General features: G+C 37.4%; 1 pseudogene; it reads left to right on the forward strand.

Annotated features, from left to right (window-relative positions):
- LOC109231734 lies at positions 3,212-4,549 on the forward strand (annotated as a pseudogene).

The raw sequence follows: 4,549 nt of genomic DNA on the forward strand, positions 1-4,549 counted from the left end.
GGGGGTGCTAGCACTAGAGGTCAAAGGTTTCTAACCAAAACTCATTTTTGATAACCGAGAAGTCCCCGAGGCAAGTGGCTTACGGTTTGAAACTAGGTGAATAATGGGCCTCCCGCTCTATCCTTCTCCACTTAAATACAGGGCTTTTGCATGCGGAGGAGTTCTAACTTATGATATGCGCCTAACCCATATATCACAAGTTGTGCTCTTACCACTAGACAAAGCTTTGGCCCCTAGGTATCTTCTTCAATTCAAAAACAAAATCTCTAAACCCAAATCCCAAAGAAACTCCATTGTCCGCTTTAAAGGTCAATATCTATAACTTATTATATACGAAAATCCAAAAATCTCATCTAGAGCAAATCCTCAATGTTCTTAGCAAATCCTCTTTTCAGATAAATCACCACTAGAATTTGCTTATGAGTTAGATGTCCTTGAAATAGACATCCTTAGACTTCACTAAACTTCCCACATCACTTTCATTCTTCACCAGCTTTGACATTCAACATTTTCAATACCTCAAAGATGCCACTGTTTAAGCCTTTCTTGCCAAGTTCTTTTTCCTTCAGGGCGTAAAGTTATTTTTTCCCAATGAGGTATTTGAGTTCCACCTTGCTAGGGGTTTCTTTCAAAACCCTTGTCGCAAAGACTTCACTGCCAACATTGTTGCTTCGGCATGTCTAGAGGCCACTGAATTTGATCTCCATTTGCCAAGAATAGCATATGGATAATGGTACAAAGAGATCCTTTTCTGATATTTCAAGGAAACTTGAAACAGCATCAAATTACTCCATGCAAGCATTATTTGCAACTTTTAATCTCTTAGCTTAATCCCTCTGTCATGCAGTTACATGTTTCAGTTCCCCCTATATCCCCAAGTTCTTCCTAACATTATTTATCTCAATCGTTAGAGAAAATGTCTGCTTTTAGAGAGCAGCATTTCTTTTCAAAGTTTTTATCAGTAGTTTATGTTGGAAATATAATTTTGAGTTCTTCAGAATCTGTGTTGGGCAATGTGGATAATTTTCTTGCTTTACCCTTTTGTATGCTCTAGATGGATAAATTTAAAAAAAATCTAGAATAGTCTTCTGCAATTTCTAGGTGATAAAATTTATCTAGAAATAGTTCTAGACTTCTCCTCTAGCACTATAAATAGTTCCCTTGGTGATCTTGTAATGTAGGAGTGGAGTTTCAATACATTCTGAAATGTGCTTAACGTCTATATCCTTATTCCGTCCTCTTTGTGTCTTATGATATTATGGAAGGCCAACTTTATATTCCAACAGTTTATCGGATGTATACCATTGACACATAACTTGTATAGACCCAAGATCTGAATAAGCAGTTGTGATGGGAGTCATAGGAGTAGCTCCAATAGGCTGTGCTCCTCCTACCTATGCCTACCTACTACTCATGGTATGCCAAAGCCGAGGGCAGGCATGCATGGATACCGTAAATGGCATAATACTAGGATACAACTTTTCCAAGAGATGGTTACAGAACTTTATGAAGATGTGGTGGCTGCAACTGCCATCTTCTTATGCATTTGCAAGTTCAATGTGCATAATTCCAAATTGCGACTGCTCTTGTGAGCAATCCATAAGATATTCTTTTGATTGAGTGCATCAGATATAGTGGAACTCAAACCCGCCATTTCTTTACCATTTCAATTTAGGTTTCGGCGTCAAAGAAGACGCTGTGGTTTAGGCAAACACAAAGGCTTTATTTTTTTTAAATAAAATTCCCAGTAGAGTCTGGGTTGTCATAGCATAAAATGGAATACACCAGAGGAGAATGGGGCCTTGCCTCAGTGACAAAAAATGTTTAGTGCAGTATTAAAATTATAATAAACTTGTTTCCATTAGTTCACATTTATATTAAATATGTTTAGATTAGTTCATATTAGTATGAGATGTATGAACAAGTGTAGACTAATGTGAACTTCATTATGAGATGTATGAACTAGTGTAGACTAATGTGAATTTAGTTAGTGTGTTTACATGAAGTTTAGGCTAGATACATGTAGGAGTTCTACTATAAATACCCATGTATGCTAGCCATTTGGAACAAGTCAAGTTGAATGAAAAATATCATTTCTTCTCCATTCTTAAAGTGAGTTGTGAGTGTTTGAGTGTTGTGTTGTCTTGCTCTCCCAAATTATTTTTCTCTTCAAAGTTATCTTTACATTCCCAAGAAAAATGACCAAATTTATGACAAGTATAACATTCAATATTTGATTTGTCATACCTTCCTTGATTTTGCCTCCATCCTTTCCCTCTTCCACGACCTCTTCTTGAATTAACGTCTTGGCCTTTATTTTCTCTACTTGAAGGTGGTTGACTACCTCCTCTTCCGCCTCTACCACGACCTCTTCCATTTCCACGGCCTCTTTGTTGCGAGCCACGCCTTTCATCTTTCTCTTTGAAAGAAAATTTTGCTTGCAACGCTTGTTCAACCGATTCTTCTTTCGGTTTCTTCAACTTCTCTTCATGTGCTTGCAAGGAACTCGAAAGCTCGTCTATGGTCATGGTGTCCAAGTCTTTGGACTCTTCAATGGCAACAACAATAAAATCAAATTTTGAAATTAAGGATCGTAGTATTTTTGCCACGACCCTATCGTCTTTCAACTCTTCACCATATCTTTTCATTTGATTGACAATAGCCAAAACTCTCGAAATATAATCCACAACATATTCATTTTCCTTCATATGCAATGATTCAAACTCTCCTCTTAAGGTTTGGAGGCGAACTTTTTTAACTTTGTCCAAACCTTTAAAAGAAGTTTGAAGAATATCCCATGCTTCCTTGGAGGTTGTTGCATTTGCAACCTTCTCGAACATCTTGTCATCCAAACCTTGATGGATGAGGATGAGTGCCTTTTGATCCTTCTTCTTTGAGGCAACGACATCTTCTGCTTCATCAACACCGGATTCTACTGGTTCCCAAACATCATAGGCACCAAGCAAGGCCTTCATTCGAATACACCAATTTCCATAGTTCTCTTTTGTAAGCATAGGAACTTGGAATGGTGTTCCGTTAGAATTCGTCATCTTTTCTCCAAGTTTGTTGTCTTCAACCACACCGGCTCTGATACCAAATGTTAGAAAAAAATAATAATTTGGGAGAGCAAGACAACACAACACTCAAACTCACAACTCACTTTAAGAATGGAGAAGAAATGATATTTTTCATTCAACTTGACTTGTTCCAAATGGCTAGCATACATGGGTATTTATAGTAGAACTCCTACATGAATCTAGCCTAAACTTCATGTAAACACACTAAGTTGAAAGACGATAGGGTCGTGGCAAAAATACTACGATCCTTAATTTCAAAATTTGATTTTATTGTTGTTGCCATTGAAGAGTCCAAAGACTTGGACACCATGACCATAGACGAGCTTTCGAGTTCCTTGCAAGCACATGAAGAGAAGTTGAAGAAACCGAAAGAAGAATGGGTTGAAGCAAGCTCCGCGGGCTTGGAATAGTAGAATTGATAAATATTTTCAAGCAAATGGTTTTTCAAAATGTCCACATGAACATGCACTTTATGTAAAAATTGCTAAAAATGGAGACATTTTACTTGTTTGCTTGTATGTAGATGACTTGATTTTTACAGGAAATAATCCTAAGATGTTTGAAGAATTCAAGGAAGCAATGGCTAGAGAATTTGAGATGACGGACATTGGATTAATGTCCTACTATCTTGGCATTCAAGTGCAACAACGGAAGGATGGGATTTTTATTTCTCAAGGAGAATATGCAAAGGAAATTCTCAAGAAGTTCGAGATGGATAATTGCAATCCCGTGAGCACCCCCGTTGAATGTGGAGTTAAAATATCCAAGCATGGAGATGGAGAAAATGTAAATCCCACATTTTTCAAGAGTCTTGTTGGAAGCTTAAGGTACTTGACATGCACAAGGCCGGATATTCTTTATGGTGTTGGACTTGTGAGCCGCTTTATGGAAGCTCCTACTACCTCCCATTTAAAGGTAGCAAAAAGAATACTTCGGTACATCAAAGATACACTTGATTATGGAATTCTTTATTCATCTTCTAAGGATTCTAAGTTTGTGGGATATTGTGATAGTGATTGGGCTGGTGATATTGATGATCGTAAAAGTACTACTGGGTTTGTTTTCTTTCTTGGAAATTCTGCATTTACATGGAATTCTAAAAAATAACCAATTGTTACTTTGTCAACTTGTGAGGCGGAGTATGTTGCAGCTTGCTCATGTGTTTGTCATGCAATTTGGTTAAGAAGTTTGTTGGAGGAACTTCACCAACCACAAAAGGATGCCACAAAGATTTTTGTTGACAACAAGTCGGCTATCGAGTTAGCCAAAAATCCTGTATTTCATGAAAGGAGCAAGCGTATAGATACAAGGTATCACTTTATTAGAGATTGTATATCTAATAAAGTTGTGGAGCTTGAGCATGTGAAGTCGCAAGATCAAATTGCGGATATTTTCACCAAGCCATTAAAGATTGAAGTTTTTCAAAAGCTAAGGATGGCGCTTGGAGTGATGAAACAAGTTTAAGGGGGGAT

This window comes from Nicotiana attenuata, chromosome 8 (assembly GCF_001879085.1).
Source record: "Nicotiana attenuata strain UT chromosome 8, NIATTr2, whole genome shotgun sequence".
Classification (NCBI taxonomy): domain Eukaryota; kingdom Viridiplantae; phylum Streptophyta; class Magnoliopsida; order Solanales; family Solanaceae; genus Nicotiana; species Nicotiana attenuata.